This window comes from Toxorhynchites rutilus, chromosome 2, assembly GCF_029784135.1.
Source record: "Toxorhynchites rutilus septentrionalis strain SRP chromosome 2, ASM2978413v1, whole genome shotgun sequence".
In the NCBI taxonomy this organism is placed as follows: Eukaryota; Metazoa; Arthropoda; class Insecta; order Diptera; family Culicidae; genus Toxorhynchites; species Toxorhynchites rutilus.
This window is the reverse complement of record NC_073745.1, coordinates 167,805,171-167,826,346: the sequence shown is the minus strand read 5'-3', so window position 1 is coordinate 167,826,346 and position 21,176 is coordinate 167,805,171. Positions and strand designations below refer to the sequence as shown.

Sequence of the window (21,176 nt, the reverse complement as noted above, 5' to 3'; positions counted from 1 at the left end):
CGAAATTAGCTTCACAACAACAGCGACAACATGCTCCAATCGCTGTTCAATCATAACTGAGTGGGTTAACGAGCGCCGCTCGCTTATATACCGATTTTTGATTTCAATAGCCTGTTTTGAAAGCAATTTTAAGACTATTGAAACAAGTTTTTGGATGAAAAAGTAACAAGTATATGACGCGTAGACATTTTATCTTTCAAATGAAGTGTTTATCATACCATTTCGTTCAGTTGTTTAAGAGCTATTAACGCTCAAAATCTCGGTCTCCAGCGTAACGCTTTCGTTCTCGAAACTTTGGTTTTACACCCCGGTATAGAAATGAAAGACGTAGTCCTACGTCAAAAGCTAAATAAATACGAAATTAAACTTACTCCATTCCGCGTGACTAGCTTCCACCACCTAAAACACAAGTGACAAATATACTTGATTTTCTCCTTGACATGACAGTATCGTGGTATTCATAATAACACCGAGTTCATCAAAGTTGTCATGACGGATAAACTCTTCCGGATTCCACACACGCGGTGGCAGCCGTAATAACGTTGTATATAATTCACTTCGTTTTCACCGTGAAGTGACGTTCGTGGTCAGGCCCATTGTCATCTAATATTTCTACTGCTGTCATCCAATTTGATAGTCGCGAGAGGTCGCAAGCGATCTCCTCAAAATGACCTCAAGCATGACAGATCGTATCAAATCACTCACCAAAATGAAGTCGCCTGTCAAAAAGATCCGTTACTCTGAGGAATCCAAGTGATTGCATTAATCTTGTTTACCCTTGGTTTTACAATATAATGCCAACACGTTATTGAGATGATTACATTCAAGTCGCAAATCCTTATCATCAGTCCACTCATACAGTCGTACGGTTGAATTGATGCTAGCCAATACACGGCCGTTGAAGTCAATGAGAGAATAGCACGCGCCCTTGATTCCGTTCTCGCTAACTTGAGTTAGGGCTCCATCCGCGTAGTGATAGATGTTAATCCTTCCTACATTGGGTTCCGATTCCGCTTATTTAACCAGTGCTGTGCCGAGGATGCAATAAGTATTCGAGTCGTTACCCAACTTCGCCGAAATCAGTAACATAGTATACTCCGTTTGCATGAATTGATGTGCATGTAGCACCTCGAACGTATTCTGATCGATGATAAGTAGATTGTGAATTTCAACTTCTTGACCAAGCTCGGCACTGCTGGCTCCTGGCTTAAGCAGGGCCATGTTGCTCGAGTAAGTTACATTTGTCGTCTGAGTTGGCGCGCTCTGTCTCGAAGGAGTCAGACCACTTGAGTCCTGAAGATTCATTCGTACCGTTATATCACCAAACGATTGAGAAGCTTCCTGGTCCCATGTGCAGCTTTGAATTTCATTAATTATACCAAGAATAACTGAATATTCGGAAATTTTAAGTTTGATAATGCATACCGGTTATTGATACTATGGATAATTGCGATGAAATCGATATCATATCAAATTGGCTGATATCAGAAGATGATAAAATGGTGATTTTCTAACCTTGCATTTCTCGTCTTGGGAAGAATACATAAAACCGGGGAATTTTAAGATAAATTCTGATTTTTCTAGAGAATTTGAACGAATTTCATATAAAAAAAACAAAACACAAACAAACGAGATGCCAACTTCATAATACCCCTGTTATAGAAGCTCGCTTCCTTATTGGCAAAAAACTCGGATAGCCAATATTCACAGGCCTCTTTTGTGGCTAACTTCTGACTACCTAGCTCGTTCGCCATGGACAAAAACAGGTGGTAGTCACTTGGTGCAAGGTACGGACTATACGGCGGATGCAAAAGAACTTCCCATCCGAGCTCCCGGAGCTTCTGGCGCGTCACCAAAGAAGTGTGTGGCCTGGCGTTGTCCTGATGGAAGACAATGCGGCCTCTGTTTATCAAAGATGGCCTCTTCTTCATGAGTGCTACCTTCAAGCGGTCCAGTTGTTGGCAGTACAGGTCCGAATTGAGCGTTTGGCCATAGGGAAGCAGCTCATAATAGATTATTCCTTGACAATCCCACCAAACACACAGCAGAACCTTCCTGGCCGTTAATGAGGGCTTGGCCACCGTCTGAGCCGCTTCAGCGGGCTTCGACCACGACCGTTTGCGCTTCACGTTGTCGTAAGTTACCCACTTTTCATCGTCAGTCACCATCCGCTTCAGAAACGGGTCGATTTTGTTGCGATTCAGCAGCGATTCACATGCGTCGTTACGGTCAAAGATGTTTCTTTGCGTCAACGTGTGTGGCACCCATACATCGAGCTTCTTTGTGAATCCAAGCTTCTTCAAATGGTTAATAACGATTTGATGACTTATCCCCAGCTCTTGGCCGATGCTACGGCTGCTACTATGCCGGCCTTTCTCGGCTAATTCAGCGATTTTGTCGCAATTTTCGACGACAGGCCTTCCGGAGCATGGCGCATCTTCGACGACCTCTACACCAGAACGAAAACGTTGAAACCATCGTTGTGCGGTGGAAATGGAAACTGTATCGGGTCCATAAACTGCACAAATTTTATTGGCAGCTTGAGATGCATTTTTGCCTTTGTTATAGTAGTACTGTGAAATATGTCGGATTTTCTCTTTATTTTGCTCCATATTTGCGACACTATAACTCACGAACGACTTAACCAACCAAAACACTGTCAAGGACTATATTATAGCGCGCAAAAATACCTTTCCAACAAGCTGTAGTATGACTCGATGCAATGAATACAACTGGGGATCATTGAAACATTGCCCATCGACCACTATTTTATTTTTTCAGACAGTCTCAGCTCATTAGAGGCAATCCGCTCAATGAAGGTTGATAAACGCTCATCTTATTTCCTAACAAGAATAAGACAACTATTGAGTGTTTTGGTCGAAAAATTATTCAAGATTACCTTAGCATGGGTTCCCTCTCATTGCTCGATTCCGGGGAATGAGAAAGCGGACTCGCTAGCTAAGGTGGGCGCTTTAGAAGGCACTCTTTTTGAAAGGCAAATTGCTTATAATGAATTTTTCCACATTCCTCGTCAGTACACGCTCGTAAGTTGGCAGCGCATGTGGAGTGGAGATGAGTTCGGTCGTTGGTTACACACGATTATCCCTAAGGTCTCGACGAGGGCATGGTTCCAGGGATTGAATGTAGGTCGTGATTTCATTCGCGTGATATCTCGGCTTATGTCCAATCACTACAACCTAAACGCGCATCTCTATCGCATTGGGCTCGCAGCAAACAATCTTTGTGATTGTGGCGATGGCTACCACGACATCGAGCATATTGTCTGGTCGTGTATCCGGTTCCATGCTGCTCGTTCTCAGCTCTCTAGAGTACTGATAGCAAAAGGCAGACAATCGGATATGCCCGTCCGGGATATCTTAGGTAGCCGTGATCCTGATCTTCTGCTTCATCTATACCTGTTCCTCAGAAACGCCGATGTCAACGTTTAATAATGTTTCCTTCGTTGTGTCCCCGTTTCATATCCCTCCTATCCGATCGATAAACTTTTACTTAGTCGCGGCAATACATACACATACTCTTTACAGACACACGGGCCAAAGGTTGTGCAGCCCACTGATCATTCAACAAGAGCCAAAGGTTGTACCGCTCATGACAACTCTACACGAACTGATGATTGCGCCGGCTAGTGATCATTCTATCCTGGATTCCTCGAGTCGAGAAGACGCACCACGCTAGATATGGGGTACATACTACGGGGGCGTTGCTGATTAATGGTCAGCTGCATCCCAATAGGAAGTATCCCGTGTCGGGCACACGTACAGAGCATTGGAGACAGCAACATCCCAATTGCCATACTAATGAAACTCAAATTTCTGCATTACTCGGGAATCAATCAAGCAAATGGAACCAAAATTTGCATTTGGAGGTGTTATTTCGATAGTTCGAGAGCGGAGGCTCTGGTTGGATGGTGCACCGTTTCACTGGGAGAAACGAGCCTTGGACGCTATAACTTGCAAAGTTCTCAGCGGAAACACTCTTGAGAATCAGCTTGAGCACAAAGAATAACACTATGCGACAGGTTTACAGCATAAAAACATCCGATGTTCTTTATTTCACGTTGCGACGGGATTCTAAATCGATCACTTACATATTATGAAGGAAAAACACGTTTCAACACGTTTGGTTTGTATAAGTCTCTTGCATCTGCTGCGGCTTTGCTTCTCTCTTGGCTCTATTTCTTGCACACTCTTGAACGGATGGAAAAATACGGCCATGCTTCTCGCTGCTGGGCCGCTATGCTCGCTGACAGGAAATCACAAAGGGTGGAGGGGATGAATTTGCGACGCAATATTCCTCTCTTCTCTTCAGGGACTGAACAGAGGTTTTAGGGTTAAATTATTCTATGGTAGTTAGATACTCCTCTCCCTCTCTTAGGTGGGATTGCCGTACAAATGAAACACAAATTTCTGCATTACTCGAGAATTAATCAAGCAAATGAAACCAAGTTTGGCGTGTGGAGGTTTTAGGGTGCAATAAATGGTTCTATGGTAGTTAGACTCTCCACCCCCCTCTCTAAGGGGGGGCTGCCATTAAAATGAAACACAAATTTCTGCATTACTCGAGAATTAATTAAGCAAATGAAACCAAATTTGGCACGTGGAGGTTTTAGGGTGCAATAAATGTTTTTACGGTTAGATACTCTCTCCTCTTCTCTAAGAGGAGCTGCCATACAAATGAAACACAAATTTCTGAATTACTCGAGAATTAATCAAGCAAACAAAACCAAATTTGGCATGTGGAGGTTTTAGGATGTAATAAGTATTTCTATGGTAATTTGTATTCTCTAAGGGAGCTGCCAGACAAACGAAACACAAACTTCTGCATAGCTCGAGTTTTTTGTGTATGAGAAATGTTTCTATAATGGTATGACACCCCTCCTTCCTCTGGAATGGAAAATGGGTCCCATAAAAATATTACACATATTTCAACCAAAAATATTCCAACCAAACATGACAATTGAAAATTTTCGGAAAACTCTGGAGGAAAAAGGGAAAATTCGGAAAATTAAATTCCCATATGTTCTACAAATACATATTGCCAAGTGCTTTTAGTCCATTTGATGTTTGCGCTAGCGAAATTGATCTTTGTTCGAAACTGGAAATGGATTTTAATGTGATGAAACGCACTCCTATATCTTCTTCTATCTATACCAAAAAAGGATCGTCGGATGTGTTGATAAGAGCAGAACTCGAGGAAGGAATTGTCCGATTTAGGGTTGTCTTTATTCTATCATATTTTCTGTAAAAAACATTTATTCCATGTAACGGAGAAACATATTATTTGCAAGTGATTGAAAAATCTTGAACGAGAATTATGAAAATAATCTGATATTATAATGATGAATTTTGTTAGAAATACTAGGAATTTTATAGTAAAAGGTGAATTCAACGGGGTCGAATAGAAGATCAGTCAATGAACAATTCTGCGATTGGGCCCATGAACTTGCTCATAGTAAAAAAACGTGATTGTTTGAAGGTATTGATAACAAAGAACAAATTTTGGGCGGGACGAAGTTTGCAGGGTCAGCTAGTATAAGAAAAAGCTGGATAAACTAGGACGTGTTACCAGGTACAAAGCGCGGCTGGTTGCGATTCGGACTGGATTACGACGAAATTTTCGCGCCGGTTGCGAAGCAGTTTACACTACGCACATTGTTGACCATTGCAAGTCGTCGAAATATGCATGTAAAGCATGTGGACATCAAAACAGCTTATCTGAACGGTGATTTGGAGGAGACCGTCTTCATGAAAGTACCACCAGGTGTTGATAAGACAGGTGATGAGGTTTGTTTGCTTCGCCAAAGCTTGTATGGGCTAAAGCAGTCGGCACGTATGTGGAATCGCAAGCTGGACAAGATACTTCAACAGATGGGCTTCAAGTCATCGGAAGCTGACCCTTGGCTTTATTTCCGTTGTCGCAATAAGCTGAATTCATTCATATTGGTGTACGTGGACGGCATGCTGATTAGTACATCAACCCAGGTGGAGTACAAAGAAATTTTGGATTCGTTGACCACAAAGTTTCAGTTAACAGCCTTAGGAGATGTAGAGCAATTTCTGGGGATTCAAGTTGTCAGATCCCAGAGAGGTTTTGGATTAAACAAGAAGTCTTACATCGACCGGATGACTGCAAGATACGGATTGGAGGATGCTAAAGGATCGCGCATTCCAATGGACCCGGGAGCATTCAGCAGAAGGAGGAGGTTGAAAGACTACCGACTAACGTAAACTGACCAGACGTCCCGCGTTACGCGGGACAGTCCCGCATTTCAACAAAATGTCCCGCGTAAGATTCCGTCCCGCGAAACGTCCCGCATTTGGCAAAAGAAACGTAAATGTCCCGCGATATCAATATATTGCAATATAACTGAAGGAACATGCGACATATCGAGCAGTATGTAATGTCACTTTGACTCACCCCTATGTAGAATACACAGTCACCTTGACATACCTCTTGTAGAATACAATGAATAAATTCTTTCTTTCTGATTACAACCGTCACACGAAGTAGTTCATTCTTTGGCTCACTCTCATATTCCAATAGGTTATGGGCCCAGTGATTTAGCCATTTTGTTTTTTCTTCGGAGTTAGTTTTTTCAAAAATGTCTACATCAGGATGTTCCCATAAAAATGGTGATGGAGGTGCTGTTCACAATCGAGGATACAGTTCAACGAGTCTGCCGTCAATTGAGCTTCTTGTCGGGCAGGAAAATTGGCCAACCTGGAAGTTTGCGGTACAGACGTTTTTAGAGCTGGAAGATTTGTGGGAAGCAGTCAAGCCGACATCGAAACCAGATGGAACGGATCCTGCCGTTGACGCACTGGAGGACAGAAGAGCTCGTGGAAAAATTATTCTTTTGCTTGATCCAGTTAATTATGTTCATGTACGGGAAGCGAAATCCGCTAAGGAAACGTGGTCAAAGCTGGAAGCAGCATTCGAAGATACGGGGCTCACCCGGAAAGTTGGTCTGCTGCGAAAATTAATAACAGCGTCCCTAGCAACCAGCGGCACCATGGAAATATACGTCAATACGATCATAGCAACCGCACATCAGTTGCGTGGCATCGGATTTGACATCAGTGACGAGTGGATAGGTACTCTTTTGTTGGCTGGTTTGCCGGAAGATTATCGGCCGATGATAATGGCATTGGAAAATTCCGAAACAGCGATTACCGGTGATGTCGTGAAGACAAAGCTGCTGCAGGAAACATGTATGTATGTCATCATACATCATACATGTATGTCATCGTTATCGTCAGGTGCTGCCTTTTCGAGTAACAAAAAAAATAACAATCAGAGTCGAAAATCGAATAATTACGATGCAGCCCCCCAAGGCAAAGGTCCCAAATATCGACGTTACCAGAAATATGGCCACATTGCAAGAGAGTGTCCACAAAAGGATTCCAAGAAAGCTAGCGCGTGGTGCACAGTTCTTTCAACGATTGCCGAAGATGACAACTGGTATTTCGATTCCGGTTCATCGAATCATTTTTCAAAGTCTGAATACATGTTAGAAAATGTTCAACGTCACGGCGGAACGGTGATGGTTGCCAATAAAAGTGCGATGAAAGTGATTGCAAAGGGAGGCATAAGACTGAGGCCAGAGTGCTGTTCCGAAGATCCCCCCATTGAAGTGCACGAGGTACACGTAATTCCGGAGCTATCAACCAATTTGCTATCATTGAATCAGATTGTTCAACGTGGTCACACAGTTACGTTCAACATCGACGGCGTCACAGTGAAAAATCCTGAGGGATAGGTCATCGCCACAGGGAGTCGAGTGACTATTCAAGTTGAACCAATTATCATCTTCTAGAGAAGGCTAGGCCATATCACTTTCAACAGTCTGCAGCGTATGAGGAGAGGCCTAGTCTCAGGCACGGTGATACCGTGGACCCGTATTATAATGACAACGTGACAACTCCTGCGCTCCCGTCGCGCACATCTTCAAATCCGCCCGAGTCATCGGCATTGAGGCGAAGCGGCAGGGAGCGCTTCCTCACAGGCAAGTTAAAAGATTTCTTTTTTATGAGCACCGGATTGCCTTCCAATCGATTTTCAGATGAAGCTGACAATAACGTGGCATCGTCCGCCACTGAAGATCCTGGAACTGAAGCAAGTGGCTTGCAGCAGGGACTTGTGATACCAATCATCCGAAGCATACTGGTGATCCACGAACTCCATACGAGGCAATCAACAGTCAACACGGCGATCATTGGAAAGCTGCAATGGACGAGGAGTATCCATTTTTTTTTTTTTGTTTTTTTCCAAAATATATATTTTTATAAAGGCTCATATGGCGTTAGCCTCACGGGGCCGGGAGTTCAATATTTTGACAATTCTTATTATCTATGTTAGTAATATGTAACCGATTACTCGCGGTTGGCTCGAGGTTAGTATTACAAGTGTTTTCGTAATTCGAATGTTGCTGTCTCCAATGCTCTGTACGTGTGCCCGACATAGGATACTTTCTATTGGGATGCAGCTGACCCTTAATCAGCAACGCCCCCCTAGTCGTTACCTCATATCTAGCGTGGTGCGTCTATCTCGACTCGAGGAATCCAGGATAGAATGGTCACTAACCGGCGCAATCATCAGTTCGTGTAGAGTTGTCATGAGCGGTACAACCTTTGGTTCTTGTTGAATGATCAGTGGACTGCACAAACTTTGGCCCGTGTATCTGTAAAAAGTGTGTGTATGTATTGCCGCGACTAAGTAAAAGTTTATCGATCGGATAGGAGGGATATAAAACGGGGACACAACGATGATTGGAAATGTTACTTGGGAACTGGTCAAGTTGCCGCCGAAACGAAAAGCCATTGGATGTAAGTGGCTGTTCAAGACGAAGGAGGACGCGAAGGATAACGTTGTGCGCCATAAAGCGAGGCTAGTGGCGCAAGGATTTACGCAAAAGTTTGGTGTGGACTTTGACGAAGTTTTCGCTCCCGTCGCCAAACAAATCACTCTACGTTCTCTCCTGACCATCGCAAGCCGGCGTCGGATGTTAGTTAAACACGTGGATGTGGAGACCGCGTACCGTCATGGAAAGTTGGAAGAGTCCATCTACATGAAACAGCCTGAAGGTTATACCACTGGGAACTCAGACACGGTATGTTTGCTGAAAAAGAGTTTATACGGTTTAAAGCAATCCGCTCGAGTATGGAATCAACGAATCGACGATGTGTTCCGAAGAATGGGATTCGTGGCTTCGACTGCGGACCCGTGTCTGTACGTTCGACGAAGGACATCAGCCACGTATGTTTTACTCTACGTCGACGACATGCTCATCGTCACTGAAACTGCTGACGAATTTGCGGCAATTTTCCGTCAGCTGCAAAAGAATTTCGAAGTTGCCAATCTGGGTGATGTTAAGCATTTTCTTGGAATTGAAATCGAGCGTGATTCAAGTGGATTTCAGTTGAACCAACAAAGCTACATTTTAAAGCTTGCTGAAAGGCATGGTTTAGAAAATGCCAAACCGTCCAAAATTCAACAGAAGGAGGAGGAGAATCGACTGCCCAATAACACCCAGTATCTCAGTCTGATAGGTGGTCTGCTGTATGTGGCTGTTCATTCGCGCCCAGACATCGCAGTTAGCACTTCAATTTTGGCATAGAAGTCAAGTTGTCCCACACAGTTGGATTGGCAGGAAGCGAAAAGGGTACTCAGGTATTTGAAGGCTACATGTGACCACAAATTGCATCTTGGGTCGCAAAGCACAGGATTGGAACTGTTCGCGGATGCTGACTGGGCGGGTAACCATCGTGATCGAATGTCAAACACAGGATTCCTGATTCGTTTTGGTGGTGGCTGTCGTGTTCCCTCTTTTCCATCCTGCCAAACGTCCGACCGAACCGACAACTTGCGACCGTTCTTCAACACTTTACTCGAGAGAATGAAGTTCCGTCGAACTAGTGCTATCCGAGTCTCTTGATGATGATGATGATGGTCCCGCCTCCTTCCCCTACAGAGGTTTGAGCAAGACGAGTTATCTAAAAGATAATTTTTTTTTTCAACATTGAAATCAGTTTAGCAAACATGAAAAACGAACTGATTTTATTTACAGATATAAGTTCTTTCAGACCAATGGTGCCAATGCTCCTAATTTTTCTAGTTTTTACTTCTCTTGCATCCTGATTATTGTAAAAGTCATTTGGCAACGCTGGTACGAGAGTTTTTTCGTTTCGCTCTTATATTATTTCCCTCTCCGTGTTTATGAAGGATTGTTCCACGTCTTGCTTGCGTATATGGGGAGTCCAAAAATTTACTTGCGCAAATGTCCAATGTGTACCATAGATCACAGATACATGGGGCAGATGAAACATAAGAATTTTATAGTCTATTCTTTATTTTATTTTTGACGTAGGACTACGTCTAACCGGAAGATATAGGGGGTGAAATGGAAATCTAGGCACTGAACAAGTAGGAAAAAATGCAAGATTTGGAACGCTTATAACTCGAGCATTTCTCAATAGATCGCAAAAGTTTTTGCATCAATTGATAGGAAATATATCTACGCATCTATCATAACGAATAACATTTCATTTTTCATGAGATAAATAATTAAATAATTGTAAAATATCAAGCATTGTCAAAATGCCCTATGTGCCCATTTTTGATTGGTCCATTTTGTGCTCCTCAAATCGTACCGACCAAAACGGGCAACCAGAGCAGCAGCGAAATAGAATGAAGCACGATTGGAAAAGAAAAAGAAAAAAATGAACGAAACATTGGTCGCAGTCTCACACATGCGTAATTCTCGAGCCAGCCAGTCAGCTTAAAAATCCCCGCTCCGCTGCCGTAACGATCATTCTCATTCAAACCGTACACCACATCAGTTCGCATCACAACACATCAACAAACCAACCCAAGCAGCCATGTCTGGACATGGCAAAGGAGGAAAAGTGAAGGGAAAGGCAAAATCCCGCTCGAATCGCGTTGGTCTGGAGTTCCCCGCAAGGGTAGCTAGGCCGAGCGCGTTAGTACCAGTGCACCAGTCCACCTAGTCGGCGTTATATAGTTTTGGCCGCCGAAGTGATCGAGTTAGCTGGCAAAGCTGCTCGCGACGATAAGAAAACCCGGATTCGGAACAGGACACATTCGGTTCGGTGGACATCAAGACAACAGGCAGTTGCAGCGAGTGGCGAGTGGCGTTCGAAATGTTTTTTTTCAAAACCACGAGTACTAAGTTTTCTAAATTGGAACCATTCCATAAAACAAGGCGCTTTCCAGGGCCATTAAACCTTCCAAAAAAGTGTTTAGGAAATACAGTTCAATGTTTTCTAAAACATTATCCAAAATAATAATAAAACACAAATTGATTTTTTCATAATTTGTTTGCCAGGATCTGATGAGTATGTGAATTTGACAGTTGTTTTGAGCTTATTGATAGTTGGGGACTTTCCTGATTATTCAATTTTCACCAATTCTTAAATTGTTTCCAGATTGAAAGTACAGTAATTTACAATTAGTTCGACATTTAGTTAATTGGACGGACATGTAATGCGACTTATTTAGTTGGACATTTTTGTAAACATAGAGATCCAAATTATGACCCAACATTGAAAGTCGACACTGTACCACTGTCATCGCAAATGTTCAATTACAGGTTAAAATCGCCTCCAATGCGACACTGAGTGGCGCTTCGGCTCGTCGCATTGAATGTAATTTACTGTACAACATGTCACAAAGCTGGATGGGAAGAAATTTTCCAACTGTGAAAGCTGTGGCGAGTGGCAACAAATCGCTAAACAGGAAGGTTTAGCCGAACAAGATGGGGATGTCGAGTGATAACAAAACAATAAACTCTTTAGATTGAAGATAATTTTGTGATCCTGAAAAGGACCCTTTTTAGCCTGCATGTGAATCCAACGAGCGAACAAATCGTAATGAATGTATTTTTTTGCCATCGCTCCCATTTAACGCTCATTCGTTCGTCTCGTTGGACTCGCCCCTCTGGCTGAGTCTGCCGATTTGTCTCTATCCTGTGAGTGTGTACCGCTAGAGTATAAAACACGCGGACCCCAAAAGAATATCTTATTTTCTTTCAAACCGTAAACCCGTGTGGTTGTACGGCATCGGCATAGTGGACGTAACAAATGAGGACAAGTTAAGGGAAAGGCAAAGTGTCACTCGAACCGTGCAGGTCTCCAGTTCCCTGTTGGTCGCATTCACTGATTGCTCCGCAAGGGTAACTAGGCCGAACGGATTGGTGCCGGAGCACCAGTATACCCAACAGCGATTATAGAGTTTCGGCCGTCGGAGTGCTCGAGTTGGCTTGCAAAGCTGCTCACGACAATCAGAAAACCCGCATCAAGAACAGAGCAGCTTCGGTTCGGCGCTCATCAAGGCAACAATTAGTTTCAGTGAGTGGCAAAGTGCTTCTCCGGCACGTCGCATTAAATGTAATTTACTGAACAACATGTCACAAGCTGGATGGGAAGAAATTTTCCAACTGTGAAAGCTGTGGCGAGTGGCAAAGGCAATAGCTAAACAGGAAGGTTTAACCGAACAAGATGGGAATATCGAGTGATAACAAAAACACAACACCAAAGGTTCTTTTCAGAACCATCAACATATTCATAAAGAGTAAACAGTAAACTAATCCATTTTTCAGGTAGATAGGTAGGTATTCACGTAGGAGAAGAAAATAAAACAATATATTTAAAATATATATTTAACAAAAGCTGTCCCCTTTGTATAGTCCTACGTCACTCCGGTTATGTCCCCGACATTACCCATCCGTCTTTTTTATACAGATTATATTGTTTGCATATTTATTTCTTTTTTTAACATTCAATAATTTCCTCAATTGTCTTCGTCACATCTCCTACAGTGGCGTCATAAGCTGGGCTCCAGGAAGCAAAGCTGCGTCGCCTTATCTTCCACTGAGGCGGAATTCGTGTCGTTGGCAGAAGCATGCCAAGAGCTGACTTGGGTGAAGAAGCTGTTAACTGATTTCGATGTGGATGTCTCGGAGCCAGTACCAACCTTTGAAGATAACCAGAGTTGTATCAAGCTCATCAGCAGTGATAGGATCGAAAAGCGCTCGAAGCATATTGAGACCAAATATTTCTATGTTAGGGATCTCCAGGAGAAGAAACAAATCTTGTTAAAATACTGTCCAACCGAAGAAATGCTCGCAGACATTCTAACGAAACCATTACAGCAATGTAGAATTAAAATTCTGAGAGAACAATTAGGGTTACTGCCGAATAAGGTCGAGGAGGAGTGAAGGAACATGCGACATATCGAGCAGTGTGTAATGTCACTTTGACTCACCCCTTGTAGAATACACAGTCACCTTGACATACCTCTTGTAGAATACAATGAATAAATTCTTTCTTTCTGATTACAACCGTCACACGAAGTAGTTCGTTCTTTGGTTCACTCCCATATTCCAATAATAACAATTTGATCATGTTGATTTTCTTTCATGGATGAACCTCAAAAAAAAACTTTTACTTGGCAGACTGTTCAAGAGCGCTTCTAATGCATCCAAAGATTGATACGTTGAACCGGTTTCATCGCACCGACATTGGGCTTTTTGTTTAGAGAGTGTCAACTGGAAGCGACAGCAACAAAATTGGAAAATGATTTTTATAAAGTTGTTTGATGAAGTATCGTAAATGAAGCGTTGGGCGGTCTTACGAAAGTTGGACGGAACCTGAAACATGGCTGATGAAAAGATGTATACCGGCGTGTTATTTTACCTTTTCGTGGCTTTGGTGGTCGTCTGTCTCTCTATTATGGCCATTCGTCCAAATGTTTTCTATCAAGCGCAGCTGGGGAATGTTGGGAAGGTTGATGGTCTTCGCGACAATGTTTATCTCCAGCCGATCCGTTCTCCCGTGATCTTTTGGCATAATGGGTTGATCCCAGGTTCGGCATAAAGACCACATCACCTTCCCAACTACGGCAAGCACTTTGTACTATATATCTCTCCGTTCACCATATGACTCGAAAAAAGAGCGGCCTGGACATTCCCTTCACGTCTGTCAGAGAACGACCTTCTTCGAGAACTTGATGTGAATGATATGTTCGACGTCATCGCTTACCTGGGGAACGTAAAGAACCGGTCCCCTGTCATTCGTTGAAATCTAGCATCAAGTATATCTCGTCTTTCATTATGAGTACGAAAAGAAGTTTTTCACTTCTTTCGCTGGAAAGAAGTTTTTCACCAGCACCTTAAGCTACTCCTTCTGGGTGATTTGCCTGCTGCCTAGATACGGCCGGTCTCATCTGACGCTTCCGCATAAAAATGTCCATTTTGGCCAGATCCTCCTTCACCGTTTGCCCGGTTGTTTCGATCTCCCGGCTTAAGGATCGACAGGGAGAGGATGTTGTAAATACCAGATCGGCTATATCTGGCGGACACAAAGTGCCTCAGAATGTTCAATTCTTTCGCTGTGGGGTAGAGCTTGCAGTACGGAAAAATCATCAAGTTGCTTGACAATGCTGCTGCAGCGAATCAACAGCCTTGAATCATTTTTGTTGTAGACTTAATAAACGTAAGATTTAAAGAAAATTTGTTCCTATAAATTATCTTTCATCGCTATCCGAAATTAGTAAATTTTTTTGAATGCATACGTTAACACTAAAATCGATGAAAAAAGAATTGGAATTTTCGAGCATTCCGTTCGGTAATTTGAAGAAAATTGTAGAATTTGAATCGTGCTTGCCAGGCATCTCTGCCAGGCAGAGATTTTCGGGCGTGAAAAAAATCTAAACCACCGAAAAATCACAACTGAGTGCCAATACTCAGAAAGAAATAATACTGATTAGTTTAGACTCGCTAAACTATGGTTTATGTTCACATAACGTATATACATAACGTTTTGTTTTTTGTGTCCCGCGTTAGACCTCTGACCATCTGGTCACTTTAGACTAACGACAAATATCAGAGTCTTGTTGGCGGTCTGCTTTATTTATCCGTCAATACGCGACCCGATATTGGTATCACCGCTGCATACTTGGGCGCCGTTGCCTGAAAACAACTAGTGGTCTGCAGCTTGAATTAGGAGGACCAGTTGGAGGTTTAGAGGGCTTTGCTGATGCCGACTGGGCCGGAAACGTCACTGATAGGAAGTCTAGTTCTGGATACCTGTTTCGTCTTGGTGGTGGACTCATATCGTGGTGCGCAAGGAAGCAACCGTGTGTAGCACTATCCTCAACCGAAGCAGAGTACGTTTCACTGGCGGAATGCTGCCAAGAACTACTGTAGCTGCTGAAGTTGATGCGAGATTTTGATGAACCTACGGAGAATCCTGTATGCATTTTCGAGGATAACCAGAGGTGCATTACGCTACTCAGTCAAATCAGCGAAAAACGTTCAAAACACTGTAACTGAGGGTTTCGATGCTCGGTGGCACGCACGAAACTCCCTTTAATAATGCCTCAGGATCGGCATACGCTTATTTATTTGCTTGGGGAAAAACCTCGCGTTTGGCTACGTTGCCTTACCACCCACTTCCTTAACCTACACTCACCTGGAAGCTGGGCTGCGACGACTCGATGTTCCGGTTGCAGACGGGAAAGTTCACCAATCTTTATTCGTCGTCTTTCGAGAAATCGGGAGTACTTTTTTGACGTAGAACTACGTCTTTCATTAAGGGTGCCAAATCAGAAAACAGGTCATGTTTTTATGAAATCAAGTTAACGTTAATAACTATTTTTGCCGCGAACGGATTTTGGTGATTTACATAGTAAACGAATTGGAAATTCCCTAAGATTTGTTTCATATGCTATACATTAGAATCTCCTGGTTTGTTAATGGTCAAAATACATGAAAACTTTAAGCGTTTCCATTTTCCCATACATTTGTTCTGTCCATTTGTGTGCTTTCCCGAACAGAGCTGTCAATAACGAGCAACTTATCGACGAGCAGCGAAGGGGAAATCGTAGGATAAAGTCTCCGTGTACGAAGGAAAAGAAGAACGATGAAGGGGAATACTTGCCTAGAGTATAAACAGTGGATCTCGCTGAGGCAAACTTTCATTCGGCATCGGACTGTTGAGCAATCCAGTTCACTTTGCTTTTGCTGCGCTTCGATCTAAGATTGGACCCCACCAGTGGGAATCCAACTTGGATATCGTCGTGTGGTTTTTTCAGTTCATTTTTGGCGTTATTCGTATCGTGTGTTTTTCTTTCAGCGTCATAAATTGGACGCTTCGCGTAGTGTGTGATGAGTAAGAAGAAGAGAAAGGCTGCCTCGAGCACTGCAAAAAACGAACGCATTGCCAGGGGCAATCAAATTTCGAGGCAAGCGTCATCTAGTGAAGCACGCGATGTTGGTGCAGTGAAAAGCGCTCGCACTGAACCAAGCCTTCGCGAGTGACACCGCATCGAACAACAGCGAAGTAGGCGACCTCGGCGCGTCGGTCGAAAATGTAAGCGCCGTTACCCAGGCTGTAACCAAAATCAAGCTACCCCCACTGGTGGTGAAGGCGGTCGCTATTGACAAACTCATCAGCGAATTCGCATCGATGGGTTTTATAGCAGAGTCGAGCTGTGTGGCATAATTCAGTATTTTTCGAAGCAGTTAACATTGTTTGTTTTGTTGGTGCCTTTGACATTGTATGAATGCATTAAACTGACGTTATGGCGAAGCATGCATTCAGGTTGTGTGCCAAAAAATCATTTGGGAAATACCAAGCATCTTGAATGTCTTACTGGAATGTTATGAGTTATTTGGGTTCGCGTGTCAGTCGCAAAACTGCCATTAACTAGGATTGCGCTAATCTTGATCATAATAAAGCAATGCTACTATTTTCGAGGTTGTTGATATTAACAAAAAGAGTTTATTTCGCTTGTTTAGATACCAAGAAAGTCGTTCTGGAATGTTGTATGTGATTAGGTTTCGCTTACCAGTAGAAAAAATTCCTCCACTGAGGGTGGCAGCTGCGCTTATCTTGAGCATGAGAAAGTAATGCAATTTTTTCCAAGGCCAGTGATATAAACAGAATCGTTTCTTTTGAGAATAATGTAAAATGATGAGAAGTGTTTATATTCCTAGTAGTTAGATATATTGATGTAGTTATGAGATGTGGAATAATGGTGCTGGTGCAACATGTATATAACTATAGCCGAGTTTATTATGTCAATTGCGAAAAAGGCCACTGGAATAGCGTTCAACGTAAATTTTCAATACATTGGCATGAAATTAATTGCGACATATGATCAGCTAGTGTATTGTTCTGCGAGGGCAAGAATGAATCATCAATCAATTATCGTCAACTAATTCTACAATGAAAAAACATTTCAGAGATTATTCTACTAAGGTATAAACAAGCGACTTATAAAAAATAACAGTTTAGTTCTACGTCAACAATGCAATGCGGTCGTATCTTAGACACAACCTCCTATAATTTTTTTAAATTTCCGCGAGCACTCACGGATAACGCACGATCGCACCTTTTATCTCAATCCTTTTAAACTCCGGATTGATCTCCTCATTTTCACTGATCTTATTCGCGCGAACAATCGCATTTTTTTCACGCACTAAATATCTTTTTTTCTCTTAAAAACTCGACCGTTCCGTCCAAAGGTTTCTTTTGAAGTCCCCTTTCTACCCTTTTAAGCTTGGTCGTCAACCTCTCGACCCGGTAATTACCCTCATGATCTCAGGTCTAGGTCCGAATTCCCATTTTCGGACCTACCTTAATATTTGCCGCCCATGCCAATGACATCTGGTGGCGGGTGGTGGCATCTCCGGATAAGGGCCGTGTACCCAAATGTGGCGGTGCAAGTGAGGCGTGAAGCGGTGAAAATTCACGCAACCCCACGCTTAGCTTTTTCCCAACGGTTATTCATCGAAATTCGCGAACTAAAACGCGCTCATTTCGCGTGTCTCACACGTTCACCTCCACGAACAGTCACAACACGTGGACACTAAGTTCCATTTTGTCAAGGACCAATATGAACGCAAGCAAATCGATGTCACCTACTGTTCTTCTGAAGATATGCTTGCGGATATCCTGACTAAGCCGTTAAACCGTGTGAAGTTAGAGGTTCTGCGAGAAAGGATTGGTCTTCGGCCAACACGTGATGAGGAGGAGTGATAGCATGGCAACCCCGCCGTGGAGACTTTTACATCACGCATTATTATCGAGACTCTTTTGTTCTCTCCTCTCTGAATATCAGTTATAATGATCCCCGATTTTTGAAATTAATCGTTCATCCACTAATCGAATACTTTTCAGCAGTTTGTTATTCGATACGATGATTCGCTCCAAATAATCTATTAATCGATTAATCGTCACACTGAGGAAAATAATTAATTAGAATAATATTTTTCATTTGTTAGAAAGCCATCTGGAATCAAAACAGTGTTCATTCCGCCTGAAAATGAATTATTATCTTTAACGCTCCCCTAAACTCGTAAACGAAGCTCATTTCGCATCGACGGCATTGAGCTTCTTTTAGGAGTTTAGGAGAGCGTCAAAGATAATGATTGGTTTTCAGGATAAAACTGCAGCGGCCGTACGGTTTTTTTGCTCAGGGTTTAGATCGATTAATCGGCTTAAATTATTCGTTCACTTCGATTATTGGTTGTGCAGTATTCGTTCGATTAATAATCGATTTCTGTAGGAAGTATTCGATTAATCGATTAATCGAACGATTATCGGGGATCACCAATCAGTTATGTTCGTTCTCTCTGCCTAATCGGTCCCCACAATCCGTTTTGCCTGCCAAGATCGGGTCGATGAAATGTCAACAATCGACCTCAAATGCTGCCACCTTGCAATCGAGTTATCGACCTTGCATTCATCATTCATCGAACAACTTGACGCCACTTTTTCGCCAACATGTGCAAGGCGTCGACCTGCTTGCAGCGCTGCTTTCAGCACTACTTGTTGCTTGTTTGTATTGGTTTGTTATTGAAAATGAAAAGGAAATACATTGATCGATTTTAAACATATTTATTATTATTCAAATCCGACTGAGTACATTGATGAATACCTCCTTGCCCTTGATGACACAGATATGTGGCTGAGGAGGATTCTTCAATGTGCGTGAAGCACGGGATCTCCGATGGGGAAAATTGCTCGAAATACTATCGATGGCCAGGTCCTGCTGCGGTTGCTGTTGATGCTGTTCCCCGGAATAGCACCCTGGACTTAAAGGATACTGCTGCGGGAAAGCTGATGCTGTTGGCTGGTGTGACAGAAGTGGAAATAAGCAATGTGGTGATAAGGGAAATCATCTTTCTCATTCGCCGATTGATTGAGTCGGATGTATTCATAGCTGAAACAAAATAAAATGATTAGTAAGTGAAAAGCAGAAATGAATTCCCTACTCACCAGTTGAATGATCCGGATAAAATGCGAACATTAAAATATCATGCGAATACGTTCGCTTACCTCGCCTATTTTCATTCTACTATACAACGGAATCAGTGCATTCGGGTTCCTCCGGGTGGTAATTCAGCTGAGTAAGTTGATAAATACCTCCTTGTCGTTGAGTTTTCGTGTCTGAAGAGGATTTTTGAATGTGCGCGAAGCACGGAACCTCTAATGGGGAAAGTTCTCCGCAATACCATACCATGGTCAAATTCTGCTGCTGCTGCTGTTGATGCTGTCCCCCGGCATTGCCAACAGGGGTTGGAGGTTACTGATGCAGGAAAACGGATGTTGTTGGCTGCTGTGATAGAAGTGGAAATCCGCACTGTGGTGATGGGAGAAATCATCTTTCTCATTTACCGATTGATGGAAGCAAACGAGTCGAATGTATTCATAGCTGATAAGACCAGATAAAATAATTAATAATTAAAAAGCCGAAATATATTTCATACTCACCAGTTGTATGATCCAAGACGGGTCTATGGTACTAGGTGAGGCCGTTTCGTCACTAAGTTGGTTAGGGGAGCGGTATATGAAAACAGTACGGAAGAAAGCAGAAGGGGAATTATTTGCTTGTAGCGTGAAAGAGACAGACTGATCACGAGCGAGCTTCGCCACTAGCGTATTGTGTATTGTTTACAAACAAAACACAGTAGACTTCCAAGATGGCTGAAGAGTCGTTTTAGCAAGTTGGCCCACCTTAGGATATACTTCTAGGCGCCTTGGTATGATCCATTTGTTTTTGTTTGAGATGACAGTTTAGCGGAGTGGAAAAAAGAACCACCAGTGATGCCATTTGGTTTGTTTAATTATTCAGTATTTTCGACTAACGAACTATCCGCGTTGACGATATTGGGGAATAGGCATGACAGTATGGATTTGCAGAAGGAATCAATACACTTTTAAAATGAAAATTATGAATGAACATGATTTTTCCTTAATCAAATTAGTACTCTATGTAAGTGAAAATCACTATTGCCTGCAAGTGGTGAAAAAACGTCATGAAAAATATGTTTTGAGATAATTTTATATTATAATGATAAGTTTTTTTGAGAATATCTGAACGTCTATAGAAAATAATTCAAATTAGGGTCATGACAACGTACTTTGAGTAGAAAAATTATGCCAAGAAAAAAATTTCATACAAATTTTAGCAAATATAAACTGATTCGGGCCGACTAATATGATAGAAAATAGTTTGCCTCATACAAACTAATGCCGTATCCAGATGTCGATACCTAATCGTCGTCATCGTGAATAGGTAACAGCGTTACGGTCGTTGTTAGGTCGATGTTTTTTTCGTCGATTGGATTGTGGGTCGTTTTACTTCGCTGGCTAGCACAAAATCAAGTCAACGATAACATAATTGCTCAGTAACAATGTTCAATACAAATTCTCAGGAAAAAACAACAGACCGATATTTTGCGCCGAATGCTCATAAAAACCACGTTGAGAATGCAACTGACCCCCACAAATGCAACAACCGTAACAATCAACCCAAGAGCCGCGTTATCCATCCCAACGTGAGCTTCAGTTCCATACCCAATCCATAATGCAGAACGCTTTGCTCCGTAAAAAACAGGAAGTGGGTTATATCTATGGTATAACCGCAAGGGTGACGTAGGACTATCGTTGATTTAGAGATCATTTGTTTGAAGTTGAATCTGAATTCATCCTGAATGAATGAATATTTGGGGGACTTCGAAAACGAGAGCGTTACGTTGGAGGCACAAGGTTTTATGCATCCAATATTGGATACGGAAATATCCTACTGATGGGGAAGAATAATTTTCAGAAGCTTTCCTGTTAATTGCG

The 21,176-nt window shown here is 42.5% G+C and overlaps 1 long non-coding RNA gene and 1 pseudogene across 1 annotated transcript; both read right to left on the bottom strand.

Annotated features, from left to right (window-relative positions):
• The window catches only part of LOC129766351 (DNA damage-binding protein 1-like), an 84,752-nt pseudogene that overhangs the window by 17,622 nt on the left and 45,954 nt on the right, over positions 1-21,176 (bottom strand).
• On the bottom strand, positions 18,955-19,987 carry LOC129770894 (uncharacterized). Its single transcript, XR_008742229.1, has 3 exons — positions 19,818-19,987; positions 19,323-19,758; positions 18,955-19,266 (listed from the first exon to the last, which is right to left on the bottom strand). It is a non-coding gene; the product is annotated as an uncharacterized LOC129770894 (long non-coding RNA).